A 14,128-nucleotide genomic window follows, 5' to 3' on the forward strand; every position below is an offset into this window, starting at 1 on the left:
ACTGCCATAAATGCCAGCAAAGGATATCTCTGCTGGCATCATGGTTAAGATAGACATCAAGATCCACTTCATAGCAATCTGTAAAGACATATCTAAAATGTTTGTAGCAAACTAGACCCTTAGTCAACAGTAATCAAGAATTAAACTTAGAATAATTGATTAGCTCTTTGGAGCAAACACTTGCCCTGTAGTTTATTTATAAGCTTTATTAGCCTTGTAATTATTGCATTACAGAATTTGCAGTTTCAGAAGTTGTTCAGCTTAAATTAATTTTCAGAATGTTCTTGCATTAGAATAGATTCAATACCTTGACATCCCTCATTACTCAAAATGATCCATACCATAAAGATATTGTCACAGGACATAAATTTTGGGAAACATTCCAAAAAAAAGAATGACTGCACAAAATTATATTAAATATCATTCACAGTTCTTAGGTGATTTAACAAGTTCAGTCAGTGACCAGCTGACCAAAAAAGACTACTAGATTCCAAGTTTGATTTGTGCTTAATTCCTGATTTAAACTAGCCAGACAGCAATAGCTGCATCACAGTTCATCTCAATGCTCCTAGGTTTGGAAGGGTAAATTTGGATATGGTTTCTATTTCAGAATATTGTCAAGAAACTCTTGCTGCTAAGGTGTGTGAAAGTGGGCTGGTGCCAATTTTGTTGAGTTTCATGGAGAGTTTCCCACTATAAGACCTAACAAGTTTTCTTGAGCTATCACCTCAGTAACCACCTGCCACATCTTAACAGCACCCTATACTGCAGTTCGATACTGGCCCAATTTTGCCAATTGCCATGGTTAGAGCAACTCGCTGAGATGTTTTGGGATCTCTGGCCCTGGCATTGTCTTTAAAAGTGCATTGCATACCCAGACAAGCTATCCTGCAATTTATGACATTTGCCTCAGATATGGCAGAGGACGGGAATTTTGTGGCCTGCTTTGTGGACAGAAACATGAAGGGCCTTGTGAAGGGTAGTATGGAGGAAGGCAGTCCTCTTACCTCAGGGCCAGCAGAAGAGGCCATGATACCAGTTCCCTGCCAGCCTGGTTCAAGGTTGCCATGTATCCGTGCAGTCTCAGCCATCTGAAGGAATGTCCAGCAATGAAGGAAGAAGGTCAATGACCTTCATGGAACTGCCGGGGGAAATGTCACCATCTGTTCTCTGCCGTGTCATTTGTACTCTCTCAGCACCTCCCACAAGACCTGTGCTGTACCATTCCTGAGGTAGCATCTTCCTCAGTCACTCTCAACCATCCCAACACCCACACATCACCAATCCTACATGGCAGTCTCCCCATTCACTTGGGAAAACTCAGTACTTCTCCTCTATCTGCATGAGCTGTACCAGTTACTGTCATATCCTTTTCTCTCAATCCAGAAGGAATTGAACAAGAGGAGACAAGATTGCTGGTGGGCCATCCAACATTTGGCTCCTCACCCCTTATTAGGAGACGATCCTGGCCACTCTAAGCAGCTGACTGGTCTTGTCCATGACTCTTGATTAATACCAAAGGCTGCCTTTGAATTTCTGTGCCAGGATCCCCCGGCTGCAGGCTGTCTCCCTTGCCTTAATTGAAGGCTGCTGACAACATTGTGTCAAACCATCCTGCTTTTGTGTCTGCTCTACACAGCAAGGCAAGACAGATGTCCTGTCAGCTGACTGAGGGGGCAAAGTGCAAAAAGACAAAGCAAGGCAGGGATGCAGGTGCGTCAGTGAATGAGCACTAAGCGAGCAAGGGAACAGCCCTGAGAGGAAATCTAGTTCAAACAGTGAAGTGGGTGCCTGTCCCTGCAAACAAGGTGTCCTTGCAGCAGCATTTCAATGGTAGATACCAGAGTACTCCGAGGGATGTCTAAGATATAAACCTACCTGGAGCTCCTGAGTAAGAGACTGCCAGTCCTCTTTCTACTTCTATCTATCTGTAGCAATTGTTACATTTGAAGGATGTTCACTGAAGGAGATGACTGTCACTGTCACATTAGCCCCACCATTCTACAGGTCACAATATAATTTAAAAAAAATATTTTTTCCAGTTACTAAGAAAACCAGTTAAATACCTTATCTATATTAGGATTGAAACAGCATGATTGATCAACAAGGTTTCTTAACAAACAGCACATTTGTTATAATATGAAAACAAAACTTAATCAATAAGGATGAAATAGTGGTTAACATAACTAGTAATGTAGAACTATAAATGCTAATATATAAACTGACAGCAAAGGTAACATGGATAATAAAACAGCAGCAGTGGTCAACACTCTCAATTTTCAGCTGCTTAATTTTCCAGTGAGTAGTTCATCAAATTAGCATTAAACATTGGAATTTAAGCTGGTACCTTTACACTGGCTTTGCTATTTTTCCACGGCCCAATACATTTTTGATTTCACAACAGGAGATAACCCAACTGGAGCTGAAATGGCATGTACTGAAGGTACTGAGAGACTTTTTGATGTGATTACTGCAGAATACAGACGTTACACAATTTGAGAAACAATATGAGATAAGGGAATTATTTCTGAGATGTACAATAATAAGAGAATATGGAAACTTACAAACAGTACGTATACTTCTTAATGCTTGAAAAGGGTAATGTATGAATTAGTGGAAAATATCAATATTCATGGAAATATAGCCTCATGGCTATAAACATTAAACACAGACATTTATGAATGGGTTCCATTCTTGAATTGAATTGAATTTATTGTCACGTGTACTGAAGCACAGTGAAAAGCTTTGTCATATGAACAATACAGGCAGATCACAGAGTTAAGTAGCATAGATAAGTAAATAATAGGTAAACAGCAGCAAAAACAAAAACCCAGGTACAGGCGAATGTTAAGAGTTTGGGAGTCCATTCAGTATTCTAACAACAGTAGGTTAGAAACTGTCATGAAACCGGCTGATGCATGTGTTCAGGCTTCTGTACCTTCTCTCCCATGGTACTGGTTATAGAAAAACATTGCCAGGGTGGGATGGATCTTTGAGAATGCTGGCGGTCTTTCCATGACAGTTGTCCTGGTAGACGGATTCTACTGATGGGAGATTAGACTTTGTGATTGTCTGGGTTGAGTTCACCACACTCTGTAACCTTCTCCAATCTTGAATGGTACAGTTGCCATACCAGGTAGTGATACGTCCAGATAGAATGCTCTTGATGGTGCACCTATAAACGTTGGCAAGGGTATTTGCCATCATGCCAAATTTCCTCAGCTGCCTGAGGAAGGAGAGATGCCTTTGTAACCAGTGCGTCCATATGAAGAGTCCAAGAAAGCTTGTTGTGGATGACTACTCCCAGGAGCTTGACACTCTTCACTCGTTCCACCTTTGTGCTGTTAATGTGTAGGTGGGCATGAGTAACGTCCCACTGAAAGTCAATAATGAGTTCTTTGGTTTTGCCGGCATTGAGAGCTAGGTTGTTCTCAGTGCACCATTTTTCCAGGTCTTCCACCTTCCGTCTGTAGTTTGTTTCATTGCCATCTGAGATTCGACCAACTATGGTGGTGTCATCAGTGAATATGTAAATGGCATTAGTCTGGTAGTTGGCAATGCAGTCAGGTATACAGTGAGTACAGTAGTGTGCTGGGTACGCACTCCTGGGAGGCTCCAGTGTTGAGTGTTAGTGAGGATGAAATATTGTCCCCAGTCTTCACTGACTGTGGTCTGTGGGTCATGATATTGAGGATCCAGTTGCTGAGAGTGGGGCTTAGTCCATTCACAAGTTGATTTGGTGATTTGAACACAAGTTGGAACGCAAGACAGGACAAAATAAAGGAGCGATTTGTAAGTATAGGAAATATTCATATGTTGGATCTTTAAAATTACATTCTTGTATGAGATCATGTTCTTAAGTGCAAACAATCATAAATCAGATGGTCATAAATCAGGAGCTCCTTATACTGGTTTGTCACTCTGATAAGCATATTATTATAGATTATCATAAACTTAGTTCCTAAAGGACATTAGGCATTCAGATGTATAGCTAAATACCACAACTAGTTCACATTTTACATCTCATCTAATTCTATATTCCATCATATGTTTCTAAAATTATCACTTTGTAATTTATTAAAACTAAATTCTTTTGCCAACTTCTCCTATTCAACTTGGGGTCAGCTAGTTTGATCAACTCTCTTTATGTCCACCTATCAGCCACCTATTTATTTTTCAATTATTGCTGTGTTTCCATCTCTCACGATTGGATCACTTGATTTGAACTTAAACCTTCCACTTTGTCTTCTTTCTAGCAGTCCTTCGTCACTGTTCACTCTCTCTCTCTACAACAAGTGAACATACCATTTCAATCTTTAATCATCTAATTTAGTTTATGCCTCCACAATCCTAACTGACTCCTTGACGTACTGATTTAGATCACAGAACATAGAACAATACAGCGTAGAACAGGCCCTTCGACCCTTGATGTTGTGCTGACCTGTGAACTAATCTAAGCCCAAACCCCCTAACGCTATCCCATCATCATTGTTGTGCTTATTCAATGATTGTTTACATTTCCCTGATGTGGCTGAGTTAACTACATTAGCTGGCAGGGCATTCCATGCACTTACCACTCCCTGAGTAAAGAACCTGCCTCTGACATCAGTCTTAAATCTATCACCCCTCAATTTGTAGCTATGCCCCCTCATACAAGCTAACGTCATCATCCGAGGAAAAGGACTTTCACTGTCCAAGCTATCTAATCCTTTGATTATCTTGTATGTCTCTATCAAATCCCCCGTTAACCTTCTTGCCAATGAGAGAAGACCCAAGTCTCTCAGCCTTTCCTCATAAGACCTTCCCTCCAGACCAAGCAACATCCGGGTAAATCTCCTCTGCATCTTTTACAATGCTTCCACACCCTTCCTGAAATATGACGACCAGAACTATACACAATATTCCAAATGCAGCCGCACTAGCGTTTTGTATGATTGCAGCATGATATTATGGCCCAGAACTCAACCCTCTACCAATAAAACCTAACACACCGTATGCTTTATGAAAAGCACAATCAACCTGGATGGCAATGGACTTCAAGATCTCTCTGTACATCCACACTACCAAGAATCTTTCCATTGACCCAGTATTCCGCCTTCCTGTTATTCTTCCCAAAGTGCATCACCTCACATTTAGCTGCATTGAACTCCATTTGTCACCTCTCAGCCCAATCTTGCAGTTTATCCAAGTCCCCCTGCAACCTGCATCATTCTTCCACACTGTCTACTACTCCACCAACTTTAGTGTCATCTGCAAGCTGACTAACCCATCCACCTATGCCTGCATCTAAGTCATTTATAAAAATGACAAACAGCAGGGGTCCCAAAACAGATTCTTATGGCACACCACTAGTAACGACTCCAGGTTGAATATTTTCCATCATCCATCACTCGCTGCCTTCTTACAGAAAGCCAATTTCCAAACCAAACTGTTAAATCACCCTCAATTCCTTGCCTCTGCATATTCTCCAACACATGAAACCTTATCAAAGGCTTTATTGAAGTCCATGTACACCACATCAAATGCCCTACCCTCATCTACATGCTTGGTCATCTTCTCAAAACACTGAATAAGGTATGTGAGACATGACCTGGCCTTGACAAAACCATGTTGATTACCTGCAATCAAATTGCTGCTTGCTAGATGATTATAAATCCTATCTCTTATAATCCTTTCCAAACCTTTTCCTACAACAGACATGAAGCTCATGATTGATAATTACCTGGGTTATCTTTACTGCCCTTCTTGAACAAGGGCACAACATTTTCAATCCTCCAGTCCTCTGGTACTAAACCTGTAGACAATGACAACTCAAAATCAAAACCAAAGGCTCCAACACCTCCTCCCTAACTTCCCAGAGAATCCTCAGGTAAATCCCATCCGTCCCAGTGGACTTGTCTACTTTCACGCCTTCTAGAATTGATATCACCTCTTCCTTACTAACCTCAATCCTTTCTAGTCTAATATCTTGTATCTCATTATTCTCCTCTACAATATTCTGCTTTTCCTGACTGAAAGCGAATGAGAAATATTCATTTAGCACCTCTCTGATCTCCATAGGGTCCACACACAACTTCCCACTTCTGTTTTTGACTGGCCCTATTCCTACCCTCGTCATCCTTTTATTCCTCACATATCTATAGAAAGCTTTCGGGTTCACTTTTATTCTACCTGCTAAAGACTGCTCATGTGCTCTCTTTGCTCTTCTAACTCTTTCTTTAAATCCCTCCTAGCTAATCTGTAACTCTCCATCGCATCTCATCATCACATAAGCCACCTTCTTCCGCTTAACAAGGGATGCAATTTCTGTAGTAAACCACGGTTCCCTTACCTTATCACCTCCTCTCTGCCTGACAGGGACATACCTATCAAGGACATGCAATATCCGTTTCTTAAACCAGCTCCACATTTTGATTGTTCCCATCCCCTGCATTTTGCCACCCCATTCTATGCATCCTAAGTCTTGCCTAATTGCATTATAATTCTCCTTGCCCCAGCGATAACTCTTGCCCTGTGGCATGTACCTATCCCTTTCCATTGCTAAACTAAATGTAAGTGAATTACGGTCACTCTCTCCAAAGTGCTCTTCTATGACTAAATCAAACAGCTGGCCTGGTTCATTGTGGCTTCCCCTCTTGTCGGCCCTTCAACATACTGTGCTAGGAAACCCTGCTGTACACATTGGACAAAAATTGATCCATCCGGCATACTAGAGTTATAGCATTTACAGTCAATATTGGAGAAGCTAAAGACCCCATAATGACCACCCTTCTCCTTTCATTTCTACCCAGAATCGTTTTGCTGATCCTCTCCTCCACACTCCTGAAACTCTATGAAAAAACTATAAAAATAGGCCTATTAAAGAAAACTCTCAGCAATGTGACCTCTCCTCTCCTGATTCTAACCTCATGCCATACTACCTCAGTTCACGTCAAAAGTTCTTTCAGTCACCGTTATAATATCCTTGAATAACAAGGCCACACCTCCCCCTCTTTTACCGCCTTGCCTGTGCTTAATGAAAGATCTAAACCTTGGAACCTGCAACATCCATTCATCACCCTGCTCTATTCATGTCTCCGAAATGGCCACAACATCGAAGTCCCCAGGTACCTATCCATGCTGCAAACTCACCTACCTTATTTCAGATACTTCTGGCATTGAAGTAGACACACTTCAAACCAATTTGCTGTCTGCCAGCACATTCCTGTGACAATGAAATCCCTGTCCATGCCCTCTCATCCTCCTGTGAACCTCAGGTTCCCATCCCCCTGCTGAGCTAGTTTAAACCCAACCAAATAGCACCAGCAAATTTCCCATCCAAGATATCAGTACCCCTCAGTTCAAGTGAAGACCATCCTGTTTGTAGAGGTTCCACCTTCCCCAGAATGAGCCCCAATTATCCAAGCACCTGAAACCCTCCCTCCTGCACCATCCTTGTAGCCACGTGTTCAGCTGATATCGCTCCCTATTCCTTGCCTTGCTATCACGTGGTCAGAAATTAGATTTCTGATCTAATTTTCATAAATTAACTTATATTTAACACAATGCAAAAATATTTGAATTGGACAAAATGAACATTTCTTGAAATAGTTGAAGCAGGCAAGTTTGATAATGATGAAGGGCTTATGCTCGAAACGTCGAATTCTCTATTCCTGAGATGCTGCCTGGCCTGCTGTGCTTTGACCAGCAACACATTTGCAGCAAGTTTGATAATGAGCCTCTTTGTCCCAGCTAAGATCTAAAATGAAGAAGTCAGGTATTGTGGAATATTTCTTCACCAGTACACAAATTCAAATGAAGCACAGACATGCTCCCATAACCTTCTGATACTTGTGAATGGGACTTGGACCACAATCCTTCTGTAATAACCACACAAAATACTTGTCACAGCATTGTTGTGTCAGCTGTATGTAATTCCTGTTTATTTAGTGGGTTAAGTGTTATATGGAATAATATATTGGTGGATGTCTGATAAATCAATTTCGATTTGCAGGAACTGCTCCCCGGGTGATATTCAATTTTGTAATTTAAAACATCTCACAGTGGTAAAGTGGTCTGGAATGTTGTAGTTTTCTTCAGGAATTTAAGTAAGCCCCATTCTGCAAAAGTGTGCAGTTGCCATTAATTGCTTCTGTCCACATGCAAACTCTATTGAAAGCTCATACATTTCAAATTTAAAAAGAAACATATAATAAGCTCTTTTTACCCAATTGCTCACAGCTTCTTAATTTCTCAAGTTCTAACATATTTTGTTTAATTAAACAGTCTTTTAAACTGGAGCTGTTTATTGTTTCAGAAACTGTTTGATGCCAGGTAACCTCCTGAACTTTAAGCAGATTGCTCGTGTAGTTCACTAAATTATTAAACCACTTACATCTGGTGATAGATAATATTCCAAAAGTAACTGAGGGTGTTTATCTATTCAGGATTGGAGAACAGTGGACAGTATTCTCCTTGGGATTCTATTTTGCAAATTGTTGAAGCATAGCCTCCAAACAATGTTATAATTACTGTTGTTTCTGTTTAATATATTGTTTTACAACACCGAAGTAACAAGATAGCTCTTGCTTATTAACAGATTGTGAATGCAATTGGGTTTCAGCAATGAATTTCTCAATAAATTAGCAACATTACATATTGTTGGGTGAGAGCTCAGATATTTATTAGACTGTTGAAACAGCCAAGCCCAGAGAAAGTGTTGCTTAATTAAGATTTGGAGATGCTGGTGTTGGACTGGGGTGTACCAAGTTAAAAATCACACAACTCCAGGTTAGAGTCCAACAGGCTTATTTGGAAGCATTAGCTTTCATACATCACATTGTAAACTTCTGCTATCGCGGCATGATGGCTCAGTGGTTGGCACTGCTGTCTCACAGCACCAGGGTCGCAAGCTTGATTCCAGCCTTGGGTGACTGTGTGGAGTTTGCACATTCTCCCAGTGTCTGCGTGGGTTTCTTCTAGGTGCTCTGGTTCCTCCCACAATCCAAGGATGTGCAGGTCAGATGAATTGGCCATGTTAAATTGCCCATAGTGCTAGGTGCATTAGTCAGAGGGAAATGGGTCAGTGTGGACTTGTTGGGCTGAAGGGCCTGTTTCCACACTGTAGGGAATCTAATCTAAATTATGTGTCTTATGATCTTATACTTTACAACCACATGATGAAGGAGCAGTGCTCCGAAAGCTAGTGCTTCCAAATGAGCCTGCTGGATTATAACCTAGTGTTGTGTGATTTTTAACTTTGCTTAATTAACAACTCTTACTCTGATGAATAAATTGCATTTATTATACAATTATTTATACAAGGTAAAGAGGAGTGGAAGTGCCACCTTTGGGATTGAGGGTAGGACAGGACAAGGGCGCTGTGCAGAAGAGCATAATGGGTGTGGAACATAGTGAGTGTCTGGAAGTGTGTGGTTATGATGGATGAGGGCTAAAGTGCCTCATCGTTTTAATTGTAACTGGCATATAGACCCACAGCACCAAGTGCTTCTTCAGCAGGTTGCCTCAGCACCCGACAATCCCTTTAGTTATGTCCAAACTTTCTGCAGCCAGCTTCAGTCTCACCCAATGAGAATCACATCTACAGCCAGGAATTTGCCCAACTCTTGCGACCTCCCTTTGTTAATTTAAGGAGGCTGGGAAGTCTTACTGCAACTTTACAAGGTGAAATCCCATCAGGAGGACTGGGGAAAGTTTTGATCTCCTGATTTAAGTCAAGATATCATATCATTGGAGGCAGTTCAGAGAAGGCTCACAAGGATGAAACCTGGCGTGGTGGGATTGTGCTCTGAGCAAAGGCTAAACAGATTGGGATTCCACTGACTGGCGCTGAGAAGAATGGGAGATTATCTCATTAAATTTTCAGGATTCCTAAGGGGCTTGACAGGGTTTAGAGAAGTTTTCATGGTAGAGTCTACGACCAGACTGCATTGTTTTGGAATGAAGTGGTGCCAATTTAAGACTAAGATGAGGATAAATCTCTTCATTCAGAAGGTTGCATGTATTTTGAACTCCTTGCCACAGAGAACTGTGGAGCAGAGACCTTGTGCATGTTTAAGGTGTGAACAGATAGATTCTTGACCAACAAGAGAATCAAGGGTTATGGAGAAGGAGCATGAATGTTCATCAGATTAATTTTTGGGATGGCAAGATTATTTTATGAGGAGAGACTGAAAAGTCCAGAACCATAATTTTTAGAGTTTTAAGGAATGAGAATTGACCTCACTACAAAATTGCGAAGGATATGGCACCATGGATATAAATAAGATCTGTCTTCTGACTGGCATGCATAGAAGCTGGGACACAGTTTCAGAACAATTTAAGACTAAGACAAAAAGGGGCGGATGAATTATTGAACCTCTGCAGTCTTTTAGAAATAGCCATTTGGATACAGAACTGGCCAGAAGGTCGCAGACAGAGGATTGTGGTGGGGGGGGGGGGGGGGGTGGGGTTGCCTGCTGTGCTTTAACCAGCAACATATTTTCAGCTCTGATCTCCAGCATCTGCAGACCTCACTTTTTACTTTTCAGACTGGAGGCCTGTGACCAGTGCAGTGCCACAAGGATCGGTTCTGGTTCCACTACTTTTCATCATTTATATAAATGATTTGGATGTGAACATAGGAGGTATAGTTAGTAGGTTTGCAGATGACACCAAAATTGGAGGTGTAGTGGACAGCGAAGAGGGTTAAAAATGTGTTGCTGGTTAAAGCACAGCAGGTCAGGCAGCATCCAAGGAACAGGAAATTCGACGTTTCGGGCCAGAGCCCTTTATCAGGAATTTTTAAGCGAAGAGGGTTACCTCAGAGTGCAACAGGATCATGACCAGATGGGCCAATGGCTGAAGATTGGCAGGTGGAGTTTAATTTAGATAAGTGTGAGGAAAAGCAAATCATGGCAGGACTTATACACTTAATGGTAAGGTCCTTGGGAAAGTTGCTGAACAAAGAGACCTTGGAGTGCAGGTTCATAGTTCCTTGAAAGTAGAGTCGCAGATGGTGAAGATGATGTTTGGTATGCTTTCCTTTACTGGTCAGAGTATTGAGTACAGGAGTTGGGAGGTCATGTTGCAGCTATGCAGAACATTGGTTAGGCCACTGTTGGAATATTGTATGCAATTCTGGTCTCCGTCCTTTCGGAACAATGTTGTGAAACTTGGAAGGGTTCAGAAAAGATTTACAAGGATGTTGCTAGGGTTGGAGGATTTGAGCTATAGGGATAGTTTGAATAGGCTAGGGCTGTTTTCCCTGGAGCGTTGGAAGCTGAGGGGTGACTTTATAGAGGTTTATGAAATCATGAGGGGCATAGATACGATAAATAGACAGTCTTTTCCCTGGGGTGGGCGAGTCCAGAACAAGAGGGCATAGGTTCAGAGTGAGAGGGAAAGCTATAAAAGGGAAATAAGGGGCAACCTTTTCACACAAAGGGTGATGAATCTATGGAATTAGCAGCCAGAGGACGTGGTGGAGGCTGGTATAATTGCAGCATTTAAAAGGCATCTGGATGGGTATATGAATAGGAAGGGTTTGGAGGGATATGGGCCAAGTGCTGGCAAATGGAACTAGATTTGGTTAGCATATCTGGTCAGTATGGATGGATTGGACTGAAGGGTCTGTTTCCGTGCTGTCTATGACTCTATGCCTCAAGAGAAAGGAATGCCAATCAATGAGAATATTCAAGACACTAACTGATAGATTTCAGAATACATCAAAGGATATGGGAGGTTGTTGATGTGGGAGTAGATGATCATCTATGTTTTAATGATAGTGTAGTTTTGATGGGCTGAATGGTCATTCACCTCCAATCTCCTATGTTTGAATGTTCTGAATTCACACTTCCAGCAGCATAGAACCATTGCAGCTGAGGAATGATGGCAAAAATCCAACTGTAAGTGCATGTTGTGTGAATCCAGAATCTAGAAACTTCTGGGCTTATTTTTTTTCATTTGCCTTCTATTACTTAACACCCAGGAATGTTTACAAGAAGAAAGCATCATTTTAGGACAGTGGGCACTGCAGATGATGGAGATTAGAGTTGTGCTGGAAAAGCACAGTCAGGTCAGGTAGCATCCGAGAAGCAGGAAAATCGACTTTTTGGGCAAAACCCTTCATCAGGAATGAGGTTCATTCCTGATGAAAGGCTTTTGCCCCAAACATTGATTTTCCTGCTCCTTGGATGTTGCCTGACCTGCTGTGCTTTTCCAGCATAACTCTAATCTTGACTCTAATCTCCATCATCTGCAGTACCCACTTCCACCTGCCCAATTGTATGAGCAGTTGTCTCCATTAAAATCCCACTTTGCTGTCACAGTTTTAGCTCCCACAGCACACACAGCACAGCAGGTCAGAGCATATCCATTCAGTGAATTTATTTCACATAGTCCTTTATAGAGTTGAACTATCCCTGTGTATAAAGTCCCACAACTCCTTGGCAAGGGTTGTCAGGTATCCTTTGGGAGATGGACATTTGTCCTTGCAATGTGTGGTCAGGCATACCATGAGATTATTCAAAGAAAAATAATGTCCTCGAAAGTACCTATAACCAATGGAACAGTGAAACTGTCAAAGTCTGGTTAAACATCAACAAACTGTCAAATGCCTGCCAAACTGTCAAAGAACTGTCAAACTGTCAAGGTATTTATTATAAGCAATAGGATTTCTGTTACTGGAGAAGGTTTGCATGCCTGATTTCATAAAGATTCATCATGACCATGGGATGCTTTCCATCTCAGTTTAATTGACAGCTACAAATGGTTTTTGATTCTTTAATGTGGGAGTGGGTTTCTTCCACTAGAATAATATGTTTGTTTTGACAAGGTTTTATTGAGGTTAGGAATGCAAATGTAGTAAATGTGTTTTTATGAATGAGAGTGTATTTCTCAACAGGCTTGTATCCACAATACACATTGCAAACTATATCTAACAGAATTCTGATCTGAATCCTACATCTTTTGTGGCTGAGTTTTAGCTGGGTTTTTCTGAGAGAATCTCCTTGTGAAACCAAACAAGTTTTCTCACTGTATCTTACCTCATTAAATGGATGACCCTGCCCTATGGTATACATCACATCTGATTTCCATTCCATTTTACCAGGTGATGTCTTGAAAGAACTTTTCCCAAGTGGATGGTCAAATTGTGAAAGGTCAAATCTCTGTGCTCCTAGCCCAGAAATAAAAGTCGCAGCCATTGTTTTCTCAATATCGAAGCTGTAATAGACAGCTCTTTAAGTAACTGTGCAATTTCTACAAATGGGTGTGTAGTTTCAAAATTATGGGCCATCCACTTAAGATGGATTTTTTTTTAGTTATTAGTTATTAGAATTCACCTCCCTGACTGCGATGGGTTGAGTCATTGGATATATTGGAGGTTAAGTTAGACAAGTTTTTCATTTCTGAGAAAAGCAAGGGTTATGGATTTATAAATAAAGCAAGCAAAAATAAAAAGCATAACCAAATTCCTGGACCAGTTACTGTCCAAAGAATGTAAACCTCCAATCTCAATAGGAATCGACACAACAGTGAATGTTTCTGTTGCTCATTTTGCTACCATTCCCTACACTGAGGTCAAGATTTATACATATAGTCATGGAGACGCACAGCATAGAAACGGATCAGTTAGTCCAACTTGTCCATGCCAAACAAATATCCTTAATTAATCTAGCCCCATTTGCCAGCACTTGGATCAAATCCCTCTAAACCATTCTTATTCTTGCACCCATCCAGATGTCTTTTAAATGTTGGAATTATACCAGTCTTCACCACTTCCTCTGGCAGCTCATTCCATATGTGCACCACCCTCTGTGTGAAAAAATTGTCCCTTAGGTCCCTTTTAAATCTTTCCCCTCTCACCCTAAACCTGTGTTCTAGATGGTTTGGACTCCCCCATCCTGGGGAATATTATCTTGGCTATTCAGCCTATCCATGCTCCTCATGGTTTTATAAACCTCTAGGATATCACCCCTCAGACTCTGATACCCCAGGGAAAATAGCCCCAGCCGATTCAGCCTCTCCCTAAACTTCAAACCCTCCAACCCCTAAACCAAGGGTATAGGTTTAAAGTGAAAGAGGAAAGATTTAAAAGGGATCTGAGGTACAATCTTTTCTCTGGCAGAGGGTGGTGCACGTATGGAAT

At 41.3% G+C, this 14,128-nt stretch overlaps 1 protein-coding gene across 16 annotated transcripts in view; it reads right to left on the reverse strand.

Moving 5' to 3' along the window:
- Positions 1-14,128, reverse strand: part of LOC132815678 (histone deacetylase 9-like) — a 766,519-nt gene that overhangs the window by 228,983 nt on the left and 523,408 nt on the right. The gene's annotated exons all lie outside the window — the stretch shown is intronic.

This window comes from Hemiscyllium ocellatum, chromosome 5 (genome assembly GCF_020745735.1).
Source record: "Hemiscyllium ocellatum isolate sHemOce1 chromosome 5, sHemOce1.pat.X.cur, whole genome shotgun sequence".
NCBI lineage: Eukaryota > Metazoa > Chordata > Chondrichthyes > Orectolobiformes > Hemiscylliidae > Hemiscyllium > Hemiscyllium ocellatum.